The following is a 26,503-nucleotide window of genomic DNA, read 5'->3' as shown; positions in this document are numbered from 1 at the left end:
AGAGAAGGAAGAAAGGAAGGAAGGAAGGAAAAGAAAGAAAGTAAGAAAGAAAGAAAGAAAGAAAGAAAGAAAGAAAGAAAGAAAGAAAGAAAGCAAAGCAAAGCAAAGCAAAGCAAAGCAAAGCAAAGCAAAGCAAAGCAAAGCAAAGCAAAGCAAAGCAAAAGCCAGCCTTATGCAGATGAAAGCACTTGACCTTGCTTCTGTTGCTTGTCTGGCGTGGTCGATGCCTTGGTAAACAGGACTCTGACACTAAAATTCTGGTCTCCAGCTCAATTCTCAATTTTCCTATTAATAAATTTTGTACTATTTTTCAACTTGAAAAATGGAAAAAAAGATGGAAAATAAATAGGGGTGCAATACTGGGGACAGTTGAATGCAGAGAGAGAGAGCGAGAGAGAGAGAGAGTTTTCAAAATGTATGAATTGAACATTATATAACGTGCAAAAAGTTATACTACAAATTGTGAAAGGGCAAGGAAAATATGCTTTTTATTTGAAAAATATTTACAATAATCTTTCTTAAAACATGGATGTACCTTTAGGTCAGCTCAGAAAGTCTTAAATGCATTTTCAATTTTTAGTTGCTGCTTACTCGTAGCTGAATTGGAACACATCATCCGATCAGCTGTGAAATAAAGAAAATGTTATCTTAATTCTCAGGACTTCTAGGGTGGAAATTTAGCCAGTGAAATAATGTTTTAAGGTCAAACAAGAAACAGTTTTTGTATGTCTTATTTAGTCTTGTGTCCTAGTAGAAAAGCACAACACCTTAACAAGAATTAGAAAGAATTAGTATCCTAATGATTTTACAACATCTGCATTTTGTGTTATTTTATTTTGTATAATAGGCCTCTATATTCATTGATACTGTGACAAATTCCTGGGAATTATAACACTTATTTTTGTATATTTCAGGTGAACTACTTAAGTTATTGTGGCTGATAACATGTCAGCTGTTGTAATGAAGTCTATTGATGAGTCTGTCTGTGAAGAACTTGTCCCTAACACCTGGTAATCTACGCAGGACTCCTACATAGTGTTACAGGCTCTTAGATACAGAATATCAATACAATCTCCAAAGAGGCATGTGTGCTTGCTTTATGTCTCAGATTTCTGCTATATCCCTCAAGACTCATTTTATATTCTCTCTTCAAAGCACTATATAACACTTTACTTTCAGAGCTACTTGCAATTTTCATGCCACATTCCTCCTTAAAAGTTTTACTAACCTAAAGATTTAAGAAGGGAGATAAAATAGACCAGTAAAAACTGGCCTTCTGGTCAATGTCCATTTCTCAATAATAAGACACGACAAAAGAAATTTTACGGCATCAGGATAGAGCACAGATTTTCAACTACTAAAATGTCCAAATAGTTATAAGATGATAGGAAATCTCACTATCAGAGCAGAATAAATGAATCCTTTCAAAAAGAGTGTAGACATTTATTTCTACTTAGCCTCTTCCTACTTTTAATGTTTTCTCAATAATTATGGGAAAATGAGATATCAATATTCTGGTTACGCTGAAGTTAATGCTATAAATCTGCCAGGAAGATTTCCTATGTTAAAATCCAAGCTAGTCTGCACATATAAGTTTACTTGTGACTTCTGGAACTTAATTCAAAAGAAAAATTCAAGAACATCTTTTCAGGATAATTGAAGCAGGGAGCGGGGAGAGAATTCTATTGCAGTGTTATGTTGGTGGTTTGAACTACTCAGACAAGTTTCGTTCTGCTTTGATCTGTGCATTCACACATAATTCATTGTATTTTATGTAGTGCGCTATTCATTGAGGCTAAAACCAATGCCATTTGGGAGTTGAGCATGCAGTTTATCAGGCTTATAAGAACATGGAATTCTTAATAAACTTTTAACAAATATTTAATGTCTCTAAGCCTTTAAATATATATAGTAACTGTCATAATCTACATTTCTTTTTCGTTCTTGTATATGAGTCCTTATGGGAACTTGGCTGCTTAGCCAGCAAACTCTTAAGTCTAAGAAAATATATAAAAAATAACTAAGGAGCCTGAAATGTTCTTATTTAGTGCAACAGGTAAAGTTATTAACTGTCTTATATAGATATATTTTGATTGTCTATTTTTACTCAGTAGAAAGTGTATCAAAAGGACGACATATATGTAAAACCAAAGCTTGAAGTCTATACATTGTCCATCTAGGCAGTGCTTTTGAGAAACTAGAATATAAGAACTCTTTTTCTTTTTCAGTACCAGGGATCAAACTCAGGAACTTACAATTGCCAGGCAGGTGCTTATGCTGTTGAACTATCTCCTCAGCAATTATGAGAAACTATTAAACAAATTTTGCTAACTTGCTGCCAAGAAAAGTTTAATCTTTTCTTAAATGATTTGCACTGAACATATACAAAAATATTTTGATGCATATTTAATAAAGAAAAAAAACTTAAAAGAACTAAGTTCCATGCATCTAATTTAATACAGCATTTTTTTTTTTCAGAGCCGGGGATTGGACTCAGGCCCTTGGGCTTTCCAGGCAAGTGCTTATTCTACTGAGCTATCTCCCTGGCCGTTGAGCTATATCCCGGGCCCTTGAGTTATCTCCCTGGCAACTGAGCTATCTTTCAGGCCCCCCAAATTTTTTTAAAGTAGACTTACTTTATATCAAATAACATTAATTTACATATAAACTTTACTGGTACTTTACCAGAGCTCTGACTCTGAACATCTTCTAATTAGAGACACGTAGTTTTTGAAGTTAATACTTTGTGAGCTGTGCTTCATTTCTTTGTTGGAGTTGGCTTAGTTAATGTGAGTGAACTAGCTGAGAATTCTATGTACATAGTGCAATATAACGACCATTCCTAATTTAGTGATGTAGAACAGTATATTAGAAAGTAACGAGTCCGGGCTTGTGCAGCGGGAAGAGCTTGTCTCTGACGCAAAGGCCTGAGGCTGTGCTTCAAAATCTCAGTTGCCTGTTGGTGCCTTGAATGGTGAGGAGCTGCAGTCGCTTGAAGAATCTTTCACTTGCACATTTAGCACATGGACTAGGATGAGCCAATGCCCAGGTTAAGTGAAACTGTTGCCCAAGTCCTCTTCATAAGCCTGGGGCTTCCACAAAGCTTGATTCCAGAGTAAATGATCAAGGAATGAAGGAGAAGACAGCATATTTTGACTTAATCTTTAAAATCTTAATCTTTTGTACCCTGTTCTGTCTGTCAAAGCTGTAAGCCCACTTGGACACAGTGACGGGACACCTCACAGGAGGATGCCTGTCAAAGAATAGTGACAACGTTTTAAAGGTATTGTTCTCTAGCATCTAAACAATTGTGCTTTCCTTATACCCATGGGGTGTTTATCAATTTCTAAGAATGTACATACTTTTCTAGTGCACTGAAGTTAATATATATATATATATATATATAAATATATATAAATATATATAATATATATATATTTAAAATTAATGAAAGGATTTATTTTACTTTTTGCCAGTGGCAAAACTCCACATTTATTATAGGTAGGAACAAAACAGAAGAATAGAAAATAAAGAGCTCTGCAAATTAAGCCAAGGACAGGCTGACTGGGGGTGGTACATTTTATATTCTACTTTTCAAGGCTGTTTATATTTCAGCTAGGTCTTGTTTTGGGGGGAAATATGTTATATGCCTAATTTTGACATCATGATAAAAATATGAGTTCCTAGGCACTGATTCCACATAAATACATTACCAACTAAGCATGTCACTTGGAGTCTGTGGTAGATACAGAAATATGCTGCACAAAAAGAAAGAATTATTTGATGACGAGCTACAAATCCTCTCAACCTGATGCCCTTTCCAGTGTACCCATATCTAGTCTGATGGACTCCACGTAGAAAGTTTTGCTCTTTGGAACAACCTTGGCACAACATGGAGTCCCAGTGCTCACCAGCTCCATGGAGTGGGTTCAGCTGCACCTGTTACTACGGCTTCTTCTCAGCTGGTATTGACCTGCTTCTCCTTCTTGCATCTTCCTCTACCCAAAGAAGTTTACTCTCTAAGAAAGATCTTGCATCATGAACTCTACTGGTGTCTGCTTCTAGACAGTAAACCTACAATAAACTCTAAAACCTTCTAATTGAGGCAGAACAGAGACCAGGAGATTGCACTTAAACTTTTAAGATATGCAAGCCCACATTCGACTATGAAAAAAGAAACATTTTCTCTGTGCACCAGAGATACTCCTGAAATTGATTGTTATTCTGAATTAAAATAACTCCTTTCTGATAATGGAAAGTGTCAATGTCAATGTCAGAGTGCATTTGAAAAGCATGCTTGGAATAGTGTTGCGTAGACGCTTAGTAGGTGTAGATGCTAGGTTAAACTGCTACTATACAATATAAGGACAAATAAAAGTAGCGGAAATATCATAAAATATATGATAGGTTTCCTGTATGCCTGTTGAAAGACATACTTTAACAGCAACAAAACTCTTTCATAAACTTTCCTTTGCATAAGCCAAATTCAGCTCACATTATGACATCTAGTGGCTTATCAATCCCTTCAAAGACTTAAAAATGAAAAAGGACAGGATAATCCCAGAGTTCTAATGGAAATAATTGACTGAAATGAGCAAAAAGGAAACTATTTCTTTTTATGAAGTAGAGAATTATCAGCCGTATCATTTGGTTTCTCTCCTGGTTTCTTCATAGCTAAATATTTTATTTGCTTTTTTGGGCTTCTTCAGCTTTTATTTTTAGAATAAAATACTTCATAAATCATTGCGAGGAGGTTCTTTTTCTGTTTTATTGAATTATTCACTTTTTCCTTTTACACTAAAATGTAAACATTCTGAAAACATATAGACTTATCATGAGTAAATAGTTCCTGATAGTTGGCGATTATCAAGTAAAATATATTTTTTACTCTTATTTTGGTACTATGTATATATACACAGTTTAACCTATAAAATTAAACTTAAATGATTTAAAGAGTACCTTTATTGTAGTCCTAAAAATAAACACTGTCTAGTATAATGGATGTATGAATTTCTGTATTTTTCTGGATAGCATAAAACAGTGAAAAACCAAACATACCATTAGAAGTGATACAGAATTTTACTAAACAAATAATAAGAATTCAATAATGGCTATTATATTGCATATTATTTTCTTCAAGTTAGTTGTTCAGATTACCAAGCATAAGAATGCAAAACTGGTCACAAAACTTATAAAAAAAACTAAGGAGAGAGAAAAATAAAATTAAACATTAATAGCTCTTTTCAGTAGGCCACCATAAATCAGTGGTACAATTACCCAAGCCAATTTGTGCATATACATATATATTTTCCCTTCTTTATTTCTTTTCTTCTTTCCTTCATCCCAGTTGTTTGTACCCTTTGAACAGTTTCTTTCACTTTAACAGTATTAATGGTATCTTTCCAATTTTATTTATTCTTTTAGGTTCTTATACTAGGGAGACAAGAAGATGTTTAAAGATGTGATATTTTTATACAGTGGAGTGTTACTCAGCTATCAAAAAGATAAAGTTGAAGCTTTTATAGGTAAATACATGCAACTTCAGTTTGTACACAAAAGCATATTTGTTTTTTAGAAATATGAACTCATGAAGTTTGCACTGTCTGTTAATATATCACTTATACATATAGTACATATGTATAATGAATTTCATTTCAATGTAATTAAATTTACTAAGTATTCAATATTCAAATTCTGAAAGTTGTATATGCAAAAAGTCAGGTAAAACTTGTTGGATCAAACAGTATTGTTTTTTACCAGAAAGAAAGATCTTCTTCTGAGCTGATCTCTAATCAGAGAGCAGTGAGAGCCTCTGCCAAAACTACTACGAGCCGCTTCACTATTAGTTTGTTCAGTATGAAGACACAGAAGAAAACTCAACTCCTTGCCTGAAAGAAAAAAATGATTCTGTTGATAAGTTCAATCTCATTATACTGTTTTTTAAAGTAGTATATGTGATCATAATTTAATACTCTTTCTCCCTTTTAAACACCTATTTGTTGTATAATTTCTTGCTACCAGATACTTTATTAACACAGCAAAAATCATTGCTTGAGAAAAAATTTAATGGTAAGAAAGTAGACTCATGATTTTTAAAAAAGAGGAATGTTTGAACTAGCAGATATTTAAAGTAATTTGTGGATAGGATAACTAAAGTACAAGAAAAGTGTTTAAAGACCAAACTTAAGGTCATACTTTAATAAAGATAAAACTGAGAAGCATTTATTTTTTTGTCTGAGTATATTTTTATCCTCCCTTATGCATAGTACTGGTATCTGTTAGGTGAGTAATTTGGTAGTAGCATTGCTCTGTTTATTTTGGGGAGCTACGTTTTGCTGTTCTGTGTGACAGCGTTTGCTAGCTTGTCTGCCATCACTAGCTGCCACTGTTGCTCTACGGCCTCAGCTTTTGACCCAAGAAAGCCAATGAAAATATTTTCTTAGGCCCTCAATTCAAATTTTGAGCGAAAAATTACCCTGCTCATCTCATTGGCTTCCTCATCTGGGAAAATGTTGAGAACTGCGTTGTGCGGCCCGGCGGCACTGCAGCCTTGCAAGGCGCAGCCTCAGCTGCTCCCAGCGTCAGTGGTCAGTTGAGTTAGATGGAGGTCCCAGATGGCTTCTTTTCAAAATGCTTGATTTTCTTCTTTAATTTTCAAGAAATCAGTGGTGCAAATACCCTGCCATTTTGAGAACATACCTTTCTCTAAAAATCCTGGGCTGGCCAAATAGCTCAGCGGATTAAAGCCCCTGCAAGCCGGTGCAGGGACCAGGGGTTCGATCCCAGGCCCCTCTCCCCCCGCACCCCTGCGGGTGTGCTGAGACAGCAATGAGACTGGGAGTGGTGGCGCGTGCCTGTAATCCCAGTATTTGGGAGGCTGTAAACAGGCTGATTACTACAAGTCCAATCTAGTAGTGAGACCCTGAACACCCTTTAGACCCTACCCTAAAATACAAAATAATAATAATAAAATAATTTTTTAACCAAATGTTTTAGTTGTATTAATGATCATTTTTCTGAATCAAATATTTAAATATGCTCAACAAAAATTAAGTCCATCTTTTTTTATATTTAATGGATGGAAACTTCTGTGGGAGCTTTTATCTCCCAATTGGAATTTTACATTTCTCCATCTAAAGGCTTAAACTTAACTCCTTCACTTACTAGTATTCACAGGAAAGAGCCTGCTCAATATTTATCTCTAGTACTGACAATCACATTTTTCCAAGTTTTAAATCAATATAGCGCCCCTCTCTATTTTGCGGTCAAACTACCACGGACTCACTGTTTTGCGGGTTCTAAAAAAAAAAAAGATGTTATAAAATCTTTTATTCATTTATTTATTTGATACAGGGTTTTACTACTCAGCTCAGATTCATATTGATCCTCCTGTATCAGCCTCCCCAGAGCTGAAATTACACGCAGGTGCCACCACGCCTGGTTTCAGGGCCGGCAGTGCGTGCAGCACCTGCACCTGGGATTGAACCTGGATCCTTCTGCTTGTCAGGCAGGTGCTTAGACCACTGAGCTATCTCCCCAGCCCCATCAAAAAATATAAATCTAAATTATTTATAACGGGTTCTTCACTGTGTCGTGAGATTTTGCAGCACCGTACGGTATACATATGTTGTTAAATTACATGGCTTTACAGGTTTAGAAAACACTTAAGGACATTAGCAGTGTTTTTAAAAGTGTGGTAAAGGTTTATAATAGTGTGGGAAGGGTTTATAAAGCCTTCAAATACATATAAATGCTGAAAAATATAACATGCCTACTTCACTGATTCTTACTTATCGTGGGCTTGTCTGGAGCACAGCCTCTGTGGTAAGGGAGGAAGCACTGTATTGCATCCACTACCGTCATTAATTTTTATAGTCATATTGTCCCAAATTTGAGACACTAGGATCAATTTCACATTGTTCACTTTATCCTCCTGATAGGGTCCCCATTAGCCTTTCAGATTTTTTCTCTTGACAAAAATAACACAGCATGAAAATCAACAATCTTCCCAAGGAATATAGATTGAATTGACTGAAATTAGTACTTAAAGGTAAAGATTTGGGTCCCTGGAGTTCCTTGGATTTGTTATACTTGCCATCAGAAATACTTTATGGACAAATTAGAAGACAACTGGAACCTGTTTCTAGTTTTGAAGAAATACTTAATTACACATTAATTTATTTATGTGTAAAATAATTTATAAGAAAAGAGAACAGGAAACTAAGAAATAAAATTTCTGCTAATCTATTACAATGAGGATGGAAAGGGTTGGACGGATTGATCATCTATATTGAGGGGAAACTTAGCAGTTTTCTGTAATAACTAGTTATAGTCAGTGAGGTTCTTGTAGGGTTGGGGATTATTTTTGGGTTACTAGTTTATGGAATTAGATGGATAGTAGTGTGATATATAGAGCATTTTAAGGAAAATCAAGATAACCTAACTTTAGGAAACATAAACTAAATTTCCTTGAAACTTATGAGTCTCAGAAATTCTATATTAATTAGCAGTCCACACTACTCGCTCAAAGCATGAACTTCTAAATTTAGGTTCCGTGACTTAAAGAGTATCTGTTTATGTTAGAGTATTTAAAACTCTTTATATTTAGTAGGGCATTATAAAATACGCTTAATTACATAAGATTTAAGATTATTTTTGGCTTTGCTAGTATAATTTGGATGTAATATTTGACAATTTTAAGCTTTTGTTTCTAATCGGATCTCTCATTTGCTAGACGTTGGTGTTCATGGTGTTCACACACACACACACACACACACACGTATGCACACACACTCATCTTTTTAGAAGCTTTAGAAACACAAAGTGTTCATAGAACTATATTCCATTCAACTTGTGCTGTGTTATTATACTCTTGATATGCTTTATTTATAGAGATAATTACCAGCTTAGGAAGCATGCCTTTACAAATAAATCATACAAATTTTAAAAAATATGAATATTTGTAAGTCACAGTTATAGGTGAATTAAAATGTTACTAAATTACCAAATATTCTTTAAATAAAATAAATCCAAATTGTGAAAATATTCAAATACATGAATATGGCATCGGAGATGCTTTACGAGTATGAAATAACATCAAAAGAAATTATTTAGAAGATGCAAATATCTACTTGAATTAGGTTGAGAAGTTAGTTGAAAACACTGTCTTAGTTACTTTTGGTTGCTGGGACAATATACTGGACACCCACAAGTTAAAAGAGGAAAGCTTTATCTTACCTTACACTGGTAGAGGTTTCAGTCTACAGTTGACCTGCTACAAGGCAGAGAGCTGCATATCCCAGGGCCGCGGTGCAGATGAAACAGTCCAAAGCAGGGATGCAGGAGACAGTTAAGCAGCAGCACTGAACCTCCTTTTTCCTTGCATTCCACTCAGGCTGCGGGCCTACTGGTTGTTGCTGCCAACACGTGGGATGGGCCTTCCTGTTATATACACTCAGAACTATGCTCAACCAAGCAGCGAACTAATTTAAATGTGACACCCTTAATCCATACTTACACAGCCTAGTTCCTCCCACCTCTAAGAAGCTCCACCTATAAAAACATGAGGCTTAGAAGTGACATTTAGATACAAACCATGACAAACATATCTTTTCTTACATTCTTCTTCAAAATGTTTATATGATTTATTGAATCATTCTCTATTAGTTATTTGTGAGATGGCATCTGTCTTTTATCTTATTGATAGCATAGATTGCAGAATATTAGTTCATTAGCTTTATTCCCTCATCAAATCTTCTACAATATAAATAAAATGACTTACAAGACAAAAAGTATGCTTTAATACATTTATTCTAAAAAGGGAAGATATATATATATATATATATATATATATTTTAACATAATGCTGTGGGGCAAAAGAAGCAAACAATAGCTTGGGAGTGTCATACCAGTCTTCCAAGCTAAGTGTTAGAGGATGGATAAAAATTTGGTGGCTGTGACAAAGGTGAATATTTCTCCGAATTTCTTAATATCCAGTCTTTATTTTTATTATTTTATTTTATTTAGGTATTTGGCACAGGGTCTCACTATGCAGCTCCCCAGTGCTGGGATTACAGGTGTGCACCGCCATGCCTGGACTCAGTCCCAGGCTCAGTGCACCCTGAGGTTGGGGCCAGCGTGGTGTGTGGGACTAGGGATCAAACCCTGGTCACTGCACTTGCCCAAGCAGGAGCTTAGTCTCCTGAGCTATCTCACCAGCCCTACTTTATTTACTCATTATTAATAGAAACTGAAGCATGGTTAAGATTACATTTCTGCATTTCTGTTGCATCCTCATGTTGCTGTTTTTAGGTTCTGGCTCACACACTGAGATAGTTGATATAGGCCACCAGCAGCATGTGCCTGAAGTGAGCTATGCTTCCCACTGTGTTCTGCTAGTGGAGATAGTAGAAGTTGGACCAGGCTTTGCATTTTATGCTGAGGAATCAAGAGACAAAGGTGGGGGTGCAAGACGGCACCAGTGACCCCAGTGAGGAGGTGGCAAACTAGAGGTCTGGGAATATGAGCTGAAGGGGTTTCTTGGGTTGGCTTGAAGAACAAAAACGGGAAACGGAGAACCTTGTGGCCTAACCACCCACAGGCCTTCACAGGAAGTGTTTGCAAGGGACAAGGCTTTGCCTTTCAGAGAAAATTGAAGATTCAGCAAAATCACAAGAAATTGCTACGGAAGAAAAACAAGACTAGAGCAACATGGGGATGCCAACTCACAGATCAGTGCAGATCACTTGAAATGTCTCTATTTAGCTGAAGAGGAAAGACTCAAAAAGCAACCAAAAAGAGCTGACCAGCCTTTTCAGAAGAAAAAGCCAACCAGCCTTTGCCTGAAGAATAGTGCAGAGTTGACAGTGCTTTGTGTGAAGGCCAGGATTGTCTGCCTCTGCCAGAAGAACGGCGTAGCAACGCAGTGAGTCCCATCACTGTTCCCAAGAAAAAGAAAAAGAAAACGTCCAATCAAAAAGCACAAGAAGAAGATGAGCAGGTACAAGCTAAGGGTGCTGCTAAGAAACAAAAATTCAAGGGGAGAAAATAAGAGATAGAATAAGCTCAAAAACTCTACAGAAAGAAAAAAAAATGGAAATGTTGAAAATATTGAGCAAAAGCACTAAAAAGTGTCAACCAAACTTAAAATTGCAAATGGAATATCTTTCAAAAAAATACAAGAAAAAAGTTGAAAGACATTTTGACCTTTGGGGTGAAAATATTTGCTGAGTATCTACTGGGTTCATATACAGTTAAAAAATGACAGTCCCTGAAAATGAACCAAATTTATCAACATGAGCTACTAAACTGTGCATATATACTTTTTTTTATAAAGGAAAAATTTTAATATGCATAGTTTATGAATAGGGCTGGTTTTATTTTTATTTGCTTCTGGAAGAAGATTGGTTTGATAAACTTTACAAATTTATTTGGGAGACATGCTGAAGCATATAATACTTTTGTCACTTACCAGATTGATATGTAATATACAATTTTGAAAAAACAGAGACAAAGGTGGAAGAATGTAGGGGAATGAGCCTCGATCCATCATCCCTGCCTTTCCACAGAGCCTTGACATTGTTTGATATGCAATATTTTTTAGTCTTTTAGTTGTAGGCGCCTACTCTCTGTCTAAACTGGTACAAAAGAAAAAACACTTTTTAAGGCCATAACATTTTGGGTATAAAGAAAGATTAAATCTTGAAAGTAAATTAAATAATATTGGAAGCATTATGGGTATAAATTATCACAAAAATATTAAATATAATATGAAAAATTACATGAAAAATATAGAAATAAAATTGTGATATACTTATAATAATTACACAAAACTTACTAAGAAACTCTTATAAATAATAATTCAAGACCTAGCTGGAACATTTTCTTTAGATTCCACAGACCATATTTTTAATCCATAGAGAATATACTATCAATACTCTAGGCTGTATGTAACTTTCTTAATGTATCTTAGAAAGTAGGCTAAAAGACATAAAACTTAAGTGTTATTTTGTTCTCTTAAAAACACATAAATTTTGAAATGTGTTTTAAATTAGCAGATTTTTTTCTCTGCTTTTTGGTATTCCCTGGAAAATTAATATTCAATTATGTTATCTGAATTTATGTGTATAAGCCTTAGCTAGGTAATGAACATTTATTAAAAACAATCCAATTTAGCTTATTATATTTCTGTGTTTCTTATATTTCTCTACAGAACTGAAATGTTCTGTTAAGGTGTTCACTTTAATCTACTATATTTAATGACACATGAATAATGCATTTTTGTATAATTATTCATTGTAGAGTCAATATGTGACTAATCATTTGGGGTCAGGTAATAGGAATCAAACTGAGGACCTCACGCGTGCTAGGCAGGCACTTTGCCACCAAGCTGAATCCCCAGCCCATGACTAATCAATAATAAGATTTCTCTTTAAAAATTGACAACGAACCAATTCCGTGATAAGTAAGTAGGATGAGAGTATCAGTGCTCATGAAATAAAATGGTACATTCAAAATCATTAAATCAAGTATTTACTATATGATCTCATAATGGATCATAAGCTGTTGGAGAAAAAATATGTAAGTTTTAACCAGAGTTTTATATTTGACTTGATCTATTAGTATAGCATCAAAGATTTGAGCTAGAATTAATAAAAACATCAAGAAACAATTCCTCACTTCAGAATCAGGAACCAAAACCCAGAAAGGATAGCAATTAAACCAAAATCACACTGCTAAAACACTGAAATTAGAACCAGCTTTTGAAATCATCTTGTTTAACTTAGTGTCTCAGGAGAAAATTAACTTTCTAACATTTCAGAAGATGCTTGAGCACTTTTAGCTGCTGAAATTTTCCATGGGTGTAAGATAAAACATTATCTAGTATGTTCTTTACACAAATATTTAACATCTACAGTGTATCTCACATGATGCTAAGCTATAGTGTTATGAAAAAATACACAAATAAATAATACACCCTTACTAGGGAATATTTGTAGGAGCATGTGAGAGTAAGGGAAAGATTATTCTCCAGCTTGAGGGCTGGAGCCTAAGGAAGAGTATTCAAGCTAAGAATCAGCATTCAGAGAAGCCTTGAGTCAGGCAATAGTATGACAAAAAGAACAGATAAAATGGAAGGGTTAGTGTGGTTCAGGCAGATGGAAGGAGCACAACTGGAAAAGGGGCTGGGATGACACACAACTCTTTTGCTAACTTAAGAATTTTAATCCTGATGTTATCTCCACTATTTAGCATCCGGTAGATTTTTGAGGAAATTAATCCCTTTACAATTCATATTTCCTAATGTTTAATAATATCAAGGATTCCGACTATTTTTCCTAAATGAAAACTTAGGGGTGAATTCACTTTCAAATATTCAAAGAAGCATCAGTTCAGTAGAGAGAGATATCTGTTCGTAAGTAACTCAGCACCTACTCAGTATAAACATGGTCATCACCTCTGCATAGCAATTGTTCAGTGCAGTAAATATAGTTCATACATTAGAATCAGAGATGAAGCTAAGATGCCAGAAAGACATTATGTTTCATACTGCAGGAGAATGAAACTTTTAAGAAATCTTGGAGAAAATGAAGTTGAAATGTACTTTCAGAAGATTATATTATACATAACACGAACAGTGAATATAGTGTTATCTAAACTTTGAGCCAAGTGATCTCATATTCAATTTAAATGTAATGGGTAAAAGGGATGGTCTGATAGCTCAGTGGACTGGAGCTTCGGCTTAGGCAGAGCGCAGCGGCTGAGGTTTGATCCTTGGCTTGCTGGCCCTGCCCATAGGGAGTCCTGAGACAGCTATTGAGGTGGGAGAATCACTATGAGTCCAATCTACACAGTGAGACCCTGGAGACCCTGTAGATCCTGTCCTAAATACTGAAATAAAATGTAATGGGGTCATGTTTGTTTTAGGACAATGGATTTGTCTAGAATACTTATACACATATCTCCCTCAATAACTGTGGTGCAAGACCCCCTGAATTCACTAAGCCTTTTTCTCCCCCATTTTCACTCTTAGTTTAAAACCTTGCTTCCACTTTTGCTCTGAAAAATAGACACAGTTGTAAGAGACATTTGCAGGGTTCCTGTTATATTAATACCCCACCTACTAGGGTCTGACTCATATCCTTTTTTCCGCTTAGACAACACATTACATTTTCATGCTCCCATCTGAACGCACTTGGTTTTGTGTGCTATCTCACCCATTCTGCGCTGTTCAAGGGCTTTGGCTCAGACACAAACACAATTTGTAGCTCTTCACTCTTCAGTTCTTAACTGGGTCTCTCTCCTAGGTGCCACTGAGACAGCCACTGCTTCATCTGAGTATCACTGTATGTGAATATTGCTCTTTCTTAAGAATTCAAATTCTAGGGCAAAGTTGTCAATAAGAGTCCTTCAATTCCTTCTCTTCTCTTAAATGTAATTCAATGAAAACTTTTACCCCAGCATGCTATCCCAGGGCTTTTGGAAAGTTTACCAGTTGCCTCTATATTCTTGAACTCAATTTGTAGTTCCCAGTTCTTGACTTTCTTAGTTTATTAGTAGCACAGTTTGCCACAGGTTGTTACTCCATTCTCCTTGGTACATTTTCCTTATTTGATTTTCACCAAAGTCTCTTGAGTTTTCCTCTCTTGCTTGCTTTTTCTCTGTTTTTTTAGAACCGGGGATTGAACTCAGACTGTTGTACTTGCCAAGGAAGTGCTTATTGCACTGAGCCATCTCCCTGACCCTTCTCTGGTTTATTTAATGGTTTCTTCTTTTCTCAATCTCATGAAGGATTAATGTCCCAGGGTTAAATCTTAAAACACTGCTATTTTTGAAATGTAGCATGTTAAAATATGGCCTCACATACAAAGATCACTTTTAGCTTTACTACTCAGAAATATACACCCCAATCCCGGCCTATTCTAAACTTGATTCGAATCTATCTGCTTACTCCATGTGTGTGTGTGTGTGTGTGTGTGTGTGTGTGTGTGTGTATCCTGGGGTTAGTTTTTTTACCTTTCTATTTCCTTTTTATCTATATCCAACATGTAATTATCCTGGAAATGTTTTCATCTTTTTCTTCAAGTTCTTCTCAGGTTCATATAGAATACAAGTATGTACTTAGCTCTCTACACACTAATATCTAGACCTATTATCCTTTTCAGAACTCCATTATCTCTCCTGAATTACTCAACTAACTTCTTAATGTTTCCCTTTAGGGGATCAGCTCCAAACATCTATTTTAATCATTACAGTCAAACAGGTGCTTTAAAAACTAAGTCAAATAATATTGCACTTCTGCTCAATACTGAATAATAGATTTTTGTTTCAGTTGAAATAAAAGGCAAAGCTGTTTCATATAAAAGTGCTACCCAATTGAACCTTCTTCCCATTACCTCTCTGGCTTCCTTTCCGATTGTTGTCCTTACACATCTTCCTCTCTTCCTCACAGCAGCCTTCTCCTTGTTTCTCAAAGCCAGTGAGCCTCGCTGGACACCAGGTCCTCTGCGTGTCAGCTATCCTGGGGTTAGCTAGACACTCACCTCCTCCCTCTGTCGTGAGCTTGCTCAATAAAGCTTGGTCAGTTCTGTATTCTTTGATGCTTCTGTTAGAGAGTGTAGATGATTTGTTCTAGCCCTCACTTGACCTTTTTCCCTTATGCCTTCACATGCTGTGACCCTAGATTGTCACTGCTGTAGGTACCTGTGTCTGCTTCTTAAAATGGAGACTTTGTGAGAATGGCAGTTTCCTCCTGTGGATAATATTGTGTTAAAAAATTTAGACAATACCTGACTAGAAATAGCTAGTTAATTCATACTTATCGAATTAACAATGGTAATTATTTAATATAGTGAGAGCATAAACCATGTGGCTATAGATGTATATTCAGTAAAAGACCAAACACCTGGTCCCAAAAGACCAAACAACTGCTCCTAAAGATGGTTTAGCCTACCAGGAATTTGAGATATGTGATGCCACAGAAAATGTAGATGAGATAGACTGTGAACAGAAACAGAGTTAATGAAGTATATTTTAGAATCAGTTAATGGCTTTGAGCCCCACTCCTACTGAGAATAGCAATTCAATTACCATTCGCTTACCACCTCAGGTTAGAGGAGATTCAGCCTTGGAGAAATGCTTCTGTTCCTACTAAGGTTGAGGGCAGGAGTTCTGTGGCTTGTAAAAAGACATATAAATGAGAATTTCTGTACTAAATATAGATACGATACCTCTATGCATTCGTCTCTCTTCTAGTTTCCAGAATGATCTTAGCCAAGGTTAAATGCCCAGGCAGTAGGCTAGAGGATTCTTTTCTGGACAGACTGTGGTCAGAGACAAAAATATCTCCATATTCATTGGTTCAGAAAAATGGCTACTTTCTATACAGCAGAATTCAACAGAAAAAGACAAAATCCAATATTTTAACTGTTTCTCCTTCAATAATGGAAGGCCAAGGGTTACAGATGTATGGGGAAAGAAAAGAATTAAGTAGGCAGAAACACAAGCAGAGAGGAGAGAGAAACAAAGGGGATAATGAAGAAAACTTCCAGAAACAAAAATAAGGGACTCTTTATCCATGAAAAATTCAACTAAAGGGAAAAAAAAATCACAGAACAGAAATATCTGCAAAACATCTTAAAATTTCAGAATAGCATCAAAAATAACGTTTTAAAAACATGAAATGAGAAAGATGACAGGGAATTACCTACTGAGTAAATGTGACTGCTATTTTACTTTCAACAGTATTGGAAGTTAGCAAAAAATGTAAAACTGCTTTCAAATTTTAACATGAAGATGCTTCCTGACCAATGCTTTTTATTCAGGAAAACTCTCAAGCAAGAGTGGATAAAGATATTTTCGTATGCATGGAATCTCAATGCTTTATTTTCCATATCTGTATTCTCAGAAAGTTACATGATAAATATGCTACCAAAAGAAGAGCATAAAGCAAGCTAGAGAAAGACAAAGATCCAGGTGACATAGTCTGAGACAATAAAGAGCTTAAGGGGGTTTCTTACAGAAAAATAGTATGGGGGGGTGTCACACAGGAACATTTATAGGATGGATCCAGAAACCTAACTAAACCCTATTTAAAAATGAAGTATGGGAAGGCCAGCCAGTTAGCTCAGTGGACTAAAGCGACTGCTTCAGCAGAGGGCAGTTCAATCCCAGGCTTGCTGTGCTGGCCCCGCCCCCGGGGGGTGTAAGAAGGCGATTGAGGCTGAGTTTGTTGGCACACATCTATAATCTCAGAGCTTGGGAGTCTGAAAACAGAAGAATCACTATGAGTTCAATCTATGTAGTGAGACCATATATTCCCTGTACACCCTGTCCTAAATTCATTTTTTAAGAAAATAAGCTATGGGCTCTATCACAAGGATACCAGACTAAAAAGACAAGAAAAACTTCTAACAATCTGGGGGTTCAGAAGATGTAAAAAAATTCCTTCAAAAAATCATTGAACCTATTTGGAATCATATTAGTCTTGTTAGCTAAAGGTAAAGCAAATAAAATAATTAATTGTCATTAAACCTAGAAAACTTAAAAATGTAATCATAATATTTTATTGGATCAGCAGAGTGCTCTTCATAGTATGTGATTTTTTCATTACAAACATAAAATAAATTCTTAATATTTTCTTAAAGTAGATATGACTATGAATTTTAAACTTGCAAGAGTTTTACAAGACAAACTTCTATTCATAATGACTCAAAATTAATGTTTTAGTAATAATCTAAGGATTCTTTTGCTAAATTTGGATGCAAATCATAAAATAGGTGTATCATCATATGACGTCATACAAGTTCTCCCTAAAAGAAAGTGGGGACCCTTAACTTGCCTGCCTACCTCTGTGGAATAGGTTCATTGACTCATTATGGAAAAGAATCTCAGAATGTATAATGGAGAGACATAGTCAAATATATTAGGCGCTATTAAAAGGTAAGAGAAAACAGAGAAGCAACTTTAGCTTCATGAGCTGAAGGCTGTAAGGTGCAGATGATCAATCAAAGACGGGAACTATTTTTCATGACTTCTCTGGGGTGGGCCAGGGACTGGACTTCTCCACTGTGACATGGGGATAGCATTGTTTTTCACTTCTTTTGTTTGAGAAGATCTCTTCCTTGTAAGATATATGATATCTGCCCAGGGTCTGTCCCTTGAGCTATCTGGGCATCTTCTCCTCTGTTACACATACCTGCTCCTTGAAATAAGTGTACAAGATGTGTTGAGAACACACTTCACACATTGCTATCAAAGGAGAAGAGAGAAAAGATGTTCCCAGTGTTAGTGAATAAGAATGTGCATTAAGGTCTGAGAATCCATGGCTTCTCTCTGATGAGGGTACTTGTCCTAGGTAGATGTTCTATAAATCTGAAAAACCAAATGATGTAATTGGAAACATATTAGGAAATTTTTATCTAATCTCAGATAATGCTAGTATAAGATATATCATTCTCTTTTGTCCTATTGAGAAGGAAATTAGAAAATGTTTAGTATTATTAAGAAACTATATTTAGTATACATTGAAAATTTGAGGCTTACAAAGATACATTTTTCATATAGATCACTATGTATTATTAAAATATCTTTACACTCAAAATTAATTCTTTTAAATTGCTTTTCCTCTTGAGATTATTGATTTGTATTTATATTTTCTACACAATATAAAACTATATTACTAGACTATTAATTCTGCAAAACTAGAAAATAATAACCTATCATTGAGTTGAACTTTCTGATAAGTAGCTAAAGTTCCTTTATGCAAATTTCAGTGGTCCTTAACTAAAAAATCAGTGGGAAATTTTCAAACAGCAATTACAACTCATTCTTTTTAGAGTTGGCCTTTAAATTTTTTGTTTGCTGAATTATCAACTCCACTTGTACTTACTGTAGTCAGTAATAGTAATTATTGAATTAGAAAATACACTGTGACTTTGATTTCAAAGATGTTATATTGTGAAAACAAAATGTGCATATCAGGGATCAAAACACTTTTTAGAGAAATGATATCAAACCTATAAAACATTTAAATGAAGTTGATCCTATGGAAAACAGTGGTTTAGAAGGATTTAAGACTGATGTCTTATAGTTGGAGCTCTTCAAGGGGTTTTATCTTGAAGTCAAATACTAACAGAGAGAAGTTTAAGGAGAAAGGAAGTAGGAAAATCAAATTAGGAAAGCGTGAAGACAAATTTCCTTCTAACTCTAGGGAAGGCTAGAGGAAGAGTTGCTGCCAGGGGATGAATCTTCTCTGGAGATGCAGGTTTGCACCTTGTTTCCACTGGCCACTAACTGGAGACAGGAGCTCCGAGGCAATTCTTTGCAGCTGAGCAGCAGCCTGACTCCCAGCGTCTGGGGATGTGTGAACAGCCCAAGAGAAAAGGTCTCAGCAAGTCAACCAGGACTGTGGGCTATTGGTTTAAATGTAGCCATTTTGAGCTACAGCCTTGAAATTATCAAGTAAATATTTTTAAACTTATTATTATTATTATTATTATTATTATTATTGATACAGGGTCTCACTGAGCAGCTCAGACTCATAGCAATCCTCCTGTCTTAGCCTCCCCAGTGCTGGTATTACAGGCGTGTGCCCCCATGCCTGGGGTTTCAGGCCCATGTGCCATGCAGTACTGAGAATCCAACTTGGTCCTTATGCTTGCCAGGTGGGCGCTGAGACCACTGTTTTATCTCTCCATTTCTCAAGTAAACACTAACAGAACACAGAACGAATTTATGAGTTTTAGAAAGTGAGGGACAGCTTCACCAAAATAATACATGAGCTAAGACCAAAAAGCTGTGTCAGTATAATAATTTCCTAAACTATGTCATATAGTTATAAGTAGAAAATGAAATTGTGCAAAATTAAGTGTTCTATAAATGATAAGAAGCAGCTTGGCTTTGCCAGGCTGACACTACTTTGAGATGGCAGTGAGAAAAAAAATCTTTCTTGAGAGAACTGTGTTCTCGAGTAGACCAATGTAACTGCTTTCTGAATTTCCAGATATTAAAATAATTTTGACAAAGATGTTGGATAATTGCTATTATTTTCTAACTTTTGTTTAAGACTCCTAATTGTACTGAGATAAAATAGGTGTCTGAATAGTGTAACTTGATGGAGAATCCTCAAAGTTCTGAGAAAAAAATTAATGATCTCAGTACTAAATTGTATAATAATTTAATAATTGCACAATTTTTGAAATGTTGGACATTTTCCAATATAAAGTGAAGCATAATTTTTCAGAAAACATAAAGATAATTAAATATAATTGGGAAAACAGTATTTCTAAAAGATGCTCACATGGAGTTTTATCTTAAAATAACCAAAAACCAAAGCTTCTTGAGAGATATTCTTATGATTAATGCATTTCTTCTCTTCTGGAGTAGAACTTCTCTTTATTTGTCTTTTCTGGATTTAAATTGTTTTTTCTTAAGACTTGTTCTCAAAAATTATTTAAACTCTTGCCCATCGATGTAGTAAATGGCTGTGTACTTGTTCTCAGATGTTTATCTTACAATCAAAATATTCCAGTTGGTCTTGATGTTGTGATTTCTAACTGTGAGCCTTTTGTAAACATTTGAGGGAAAAGAACATATGACAAAAATCCATTTTTAATTTTTGACAACTATTGTTTCATTTTAATGATTCATGATTTCATTTTAAAACATATTGCTAAATGAGCTGTTACATTTGTGTGTTGGAAAATATAAACTCTCCATAATATCAGACCTCATTATTCTTTCCTGTTACTAAAATAGTTAATAGTAAGGTTTTTAAAGACTATGTCATTATTTTCATATAAAAATGAGGAGCATTTAACCAAAACTTTGACCAGGAATACATGATGAGATGAAATAAAAAATGAACCATTGCTTAGGAAAATTGAGCTATGTGAATTCTTTCAAATCAAAAAGATATCTCTTCCTCAACGGAAAGAGCTGACTTTTTGGCGTGCTTTTTAATACTGACATTGTAGAATGTTTTGACTGGTAAATGAACTTATTAAAAACTGAAAGTCTTCCATCTATAAAACTAATAAATGTGGAGTAAGCTACAGATAGTGTGCTCCAGTTACACAATAAATAAAAGAAATATTCTGAAATGCAATGGAAGAGAAGAGTAAAACCTGGAGGACATGTAGCAGCTAACGTGGCATTGTAGACACCTGGGGATAGTGTAAGTTTTGTCTAGAGACTTACTTGTTATGTCAGTTCCCGGGACGGGTAACAGGAAGCTCAATTCTTTGCACTGTGGGAATGGGCCGGGGATCCTGTATAAAGCTTACATCACCAAACTCTTACTCCATCAATACAAATATGAGAATGAAAACATCCCAACTTTGCACCAAAGTATGAAAGTGATAACTAGGCAATCTCTGAATTCTGAATGGGGAAGAAAGAAGACCTGGCAGGTTTGTGGTCAGCGCCTTTTGCTTATAATGAAGATCAAGTTTCCATTCTCATGCGATTAAGTGACCTAGGCGTAAGCATTTTCTCCCCACATGTTAGCTGTTGTGTCTGAGATACCTTACAGGACAAGAAGAAAGCATCTTTGGAGCAATATCCCCTGAGTACAGAACCAAACAGATTCCAATATGTTAGTGCCTCGCTCCAGGTATGCTCCCCACTCGATACAGGGGGATCATCACAAAACTGAAAAGCCAAAATCCAAAGGCAGCAAGTGTAACAGTTTTTGGGAGTCAACATGATGCCACAGCAGGAAATTCTTCATTCAATTCCATTTGATGGGTTGTGGTCAAAGTAGGCCCGTGAAACTATCTTCCGCAGCATCCTTCAGACTATGTACATGAAGCGGTAATGAAATTTGAGTTTAGACTCGGGCTCAATAATCAAGGCAGCACGTTGCGTGCGTGCAAATATTAAAAAACTTGATCAAACATGATATATAAAACTATAAGAAAACAGTCCGTAATGCTAAGAATTGACACAGTACACTACAAGCATAAAATTATATACTAAAGAATTTTAGATCATTGAACTCTCTCTCTCTCTTTCTCTCTCTCTCTCTCTCTCTCTCTCTCTCTCTCTCTTTCTCTCTCTCTCTCACACACACACACCATATGTATAAAATTAAAAAAACCAAGTGAAAACATGAGAAAATAATATTATTAAAAGATGAACATTTTCTGCAAAAGAATAAATATGTTCTAAATACAAAGCAAAAATTATTGAGATTAAATCTGTATGAGAAGATAAAATACAACACAGACGTAACACAGCTAAAAGGAAATTTGGCCAACTCCAGAGTAAAAAGTGATACCAGAAATGTAAGCAGAAACTTAAAGATATGGAGGATATGCTGTGTAGTGCAATAATTATACATAATTATGAATTTATATTACATAATTATAAATTTGAAGGTTGCCAAGAAAGTAGATATGTAGATGTGAAGGATTCTCATCTTCGCACACACACACATGCACACACACACACACTCACACATGTAAAGCCATGTAGTTAATTAACTTGATTGTTCCAGTCATTCTGTCATGCACACCACCACCCAAACATGCCACTTTATGCCTTCAACTATGTAATTTTATTTGTCTATATGCTTGAAATAACAGGGAGGAATTCCACAATATTATAACAAAAATGAGAGAAAGAAAATACGCAGTGATTATAATGAGGAGTTTTTTTTGTGGAACTGGGGATTGAACTCAGGCCCTTGAACCTGCCAGGGAAGGGCTTATTCCACAGAGCCATCTCCCTGGCCCTATAATGAGGAATTTTAATATTCATGCATTCCATGATTAATAATAACTCTACACATCCAGGCTATGCTGAAATTATAGAACTATGAAAATAAACTTTCTCTGAAGTAGTTCTCAAATGCAAGAAAACTAAACTTGTTGTAGACTACTGTAAGAAAAATAGAATATGTTATTAATATCTATAAAGCACTGAAAAATAATTATCCCTATATAATCTTACATGTATTTAATGTTGACATTAGCTTATTTAAACAATTGTTGAAGACAGAAAGTGAAATAAGCATTTTTAATTAATGAATTTATTTTTTTTATTTATTTGCTACAGAGTCTCCCTAGGTAGCTCAGACTCATAGTGATCCTCCTGCCTCAGCCTCCCTGGTGCTGGGATTACAGGTGTGCCCCACCACGCTTGGTTTTGGTGCACAGCATGGGATACCGGGGATTAAACCTGGGTCCTGTGCTTACTAGGCAGGGCTGGGGAAATAAACATTTTAAGGAAGTAAATATAATTTATTGAAAGCCCAACAAGGGTTGTATTTCTATTAAAAAGAATTGATCCCTAGAAGAAAAAAGCTACCAGAAAGGAAATTCTACATCATGCTTAAGAGATGTGGTATGAGACAAACTGAAGTTTGATTATAATTTTCTTTCTCCTACTTTTGTGTAATTGGGAAATTACTTTTCCTCTTCAAACCCCATCTTCTTTCCTGCAAACTCAGGATTAGTACATTCCCTTATGGGGTTGCTATAAGAACAAAATTAGATAATGCCTGTAAATCTAATTAATATAATATCTGCTTATAGCAATTTCTTAGTAATTGCAAATCTTATGAAATTAGTTTTTAAATTAAAATATATATAGAAATAGCAATTAAATGATTTATTTTTAAACATCTGTGTTCTATAGCCTTACTCATAAGCCATTTTTGTTGTTATTGTTGTACACAACCCCATTTCCCACTGGGGCTATTTTTAAGGCTGTGCCTCCAATGACTTCCGTAGAGGCCCATGGCTGCAAGGAGACGTCTGGTACATTCATCTCTGTAGTGTTCCCCATGAGTATCCCCATCGCTTTCTTTGTATCGGAAACTCTACATTGTATTTCCAGTTATGACCAATGATCCCTGGCTCCAGAGAATGAAAGGTAACTGTTAAAACCAATTTCAAAAAATCTCATGTCCCTTGTTAGTGTTTGGCTTAGGCATTCTCTTACTTCTTGAGTAATGGAGAAAAGTATTGTTGTAGGCAGGAGGGGAGGGTTTCTTCATCAAATGGATTTGTAAATACTGTGACTTACTATTTATAAGCACGTTTATTATTTGTAAGTAATTTAAGTTTATATGTAAGAGCCATGCATGAGCAGAAGCCCAGAAAATTAGGAATGAAAAATACTCAACACATTGAGTAGGTATAATATCCAACCTGGAGTAACTCACATCCACATTTGTCCTATAATACATCTGCCCTGTGGATATATACATTGTGCAATCTAGTATCAGATGTGTTTTCTGTAACTTGCATTTAATTACTTCCACGCAGCTATATCCCTATTCCTGTGAGAAATAAGCATGCAATTTTTAAAGAAGTTATACATTTAGCTTTGCATATACCTCCATTGAAAAAGGTATTAGACACATAATTTTTTTAAAATCAAGCATTTTTGAAGTGTATAGACAGAGCCTATCTGTCCCTTTGGGAAACTTTATGAGTAATTTGCATAGATTCGGTATTAGTCAGGTTTTCCTGCAATTGAGGTGCAACACTCAACACCCCCAATTTGAAGGGGGAGAGGTTTAATTTGGCCCATGGTTTCAGGGCATTTCATCCATGCCCAGATGGCTCCAAGGCAGAGTTATGGAAGAAGGGCAGGGTGGAGCAGGGCAAATACATCTAAACAAGAATAATTTCAATACACAATGAGTTTTAAATTTCAGGTAGATTTAAAGTTTCATGTGTAAAAACCTTGACCTACACTCAATAATTCTGTATTTCTCTATATGTTTACTTTCCAGAGACATCTTTGTTTACCTGCAGAAATGATAACATGACTCAAGAGAAGTCTAAGGATTATGTCTATGAACATAGTTTTAGTATCTTACATTCATTTTTTGTCTCATTTAAGTCAATCTTTTCCAAAAATTGGTGAAATTATTAACAATGATGTTATTATTGTAAAAGCTGATTAAAACTTGTTAGATTGAAAACACAGATTACAGTTTGTTATCTACCAATTTAAATAAAGCTGCCTAAAGTTTTATGCAAATCACGAAAGAAAGGCAAAGGAATTGGAATTATTTTTCCGTGTAGTATCCTAAAATGGTGTTAAGATTTAGTCTTCCTTTTTGCCTGTTAAAAATAAAAGAGAAGCAAAAGGTAGAAAACTAAGAGGTTTTAAGACTAGTTTGCAGACAGATTATGTGTACTTGGAAAGTGTCATACAGCTCTACTAGATATAGATATAGGAAATGGTACTATTAAAGAGTTAATTGAAATTCCTGAAGTGAATTCTCAGAGCAGCATGCACAGCTTCCCTGGGAAACTTAACAAGAAATTCAGATTCTTCCATCTGACTTCGGACCTCCTGGATCCACAACTAGGAGGCTAGGTGGCTTCTGGTACTACAAGCACTTCAAGTTGTTCTTCTGCAGAATAAACTGTGTTTACCAAATATGTAAAGGGAAATGGAACAATGGAATTCAATCCATCTACTCTGCCACCAGAGCTGCAGTTCCCACTGCTGTAATTTATTTAGTAACAGCCCCATCTTCCTTCACTGATTGATTGCATACATCAGCAACTGTGTCTCTGGGTCTCTGAATCTGGGTCACGTGCCAAAATATAACAGACATTAGTCACACTGCACAGTTCAAAAGTTCGAAAGAGAAAACAGACATTTGAAAGAATTTTAAATGAGTTTCAAGATATCTATTGCTACATTTTCCTTCTCATTACTTCTATATTTTAGCTGAAATTATCACTTTTTCCTTGATTTTTCTTTGAATAAGTTGTAGATCAGTGGCAGAATTATAACTTTAAGATTTATAGAACAAAGCCTTTCATTCATCATCCATTCATATTATATGGTGAAGGCATTCCTGTTTTTTGGTTGATTATTAATGAAAAAAACAACAGTATTTTAATTGAACTGTAAATGGTAATGGTGTACTTTAACTTCATTATTATAAAAAGTAGTATGCATTGTTGTGAAAAAATTCATAAACAAAAAGCAGCATCTGATGGGGTGAAAAGTCAACTCTTTATTGATTCATTTTCTTGTTACTTTGTTCTCAGTTAATTTTGTGGCAAGACATGAGTATGCTTAACTAATATAATTTTTCTGCCCACAAATCTTTTTTTTTTGAGAATTAAAGAAAAACATGTATATTTTAACAAACTCCTCAATAGTAGCATTCCATATGATGATTTAAAGATTTATAAATACCATTTGAACCATATTTAACATTACAAAGTTTTCAGTGTTAAAATTTATACTACAAAGAAATGAAGTCCTTCCATGGCCAGAGAAATAGCATCACAATGTTGACAAGGAGCTGTGCTTTTCAACTTGTATCTTGCAACACAAAAGCAATGCACTTCCCATATCATCAGCAGCATAAATTGAAGCATTTTATCATTATAAAGTTGGAGAAAAGTTAGAGAGTGTTAGCTGGAGGAGCAGACTTTAGGCACAGATTTCTATCAAGGCCAATGTCTCTGCCTCCAATCATGAACTCAAATTGGCTGAAATTCAAAGTAATAAATAGTTGTGG

The 26,503-nt window shown here is 35.2% G+C and overlaps 1 pseudogene; it reads left to right on the top strand.

Annotated features, from left to right (window-relative positions):
* Positions 1-11,229, top strand: part of LOC101573362 — a 16,561-nt pseudogene extending 5,332 nt beyond the window's left edge.
* The last annotated feature ends 15,274 nt before the right edge of the window (positions 11,230-26,503 follow it).

The sequence above is a fragment of the Octodon degus genome, unplaced genomic scaffold (genome assembly GCF_000260255.1).
Source record: "Octodon degus isolate 3935 unplaced genomic scaffold, OctDeg1.0 scaffold00003, whole genome shotgun sequence".
Taxonomy (NCBI): domain Eukaryota; kingdom Metazoa; phylum Chordata; class Mammalia; order Rodentia; family Octodontidae; genus Octodon; species Octodon degus.
The sequence above is the reverse complement of the archived record's forward strand: the minus strand, read 5'-3'. Positions and strand labels throughout refer to the sequence as shown.